The following is a 205-nucleotide window of genomic DNA, read 5'->3' as shown; positions in this document are numbered from 1 at the left end:
CGGAAGTTTATTCCAGGCTCTTCGGTCTGCAGCACTGATCTGCACATAGGCCGCAACATCGTACTGCAACTGCTGAGCAGTATCCCTATATTGTCCTTCACCAGCTAACATATCAAAATCTATGAGAATATTCTGCGCTCTATTGGTATTTGCTGTCACCTGGCACTGTTCCTCATACTCAGATTTCCACAACAGATAATCTCCC

Source organism: Nannospalax galili, unplaced genomic scaffold (assembly GCF_000622305.1).
Source record: "Nannospalax galili isolate Female #2095 unplaced genomic scaffold, S.galili_v1.0 scaffold2789, whole genome shotgun sequence".
In the NCBI taxonomy this organism is placed as follows: domain Eukaryota; kingdom Metazoa; phylum Chordata; class Mammalia; order Rodentia; family Spalacidae; genus Nannospalax; species Nannospalax galili.
Note: the sequence above shows the minus strand (reverse complement) of the source record.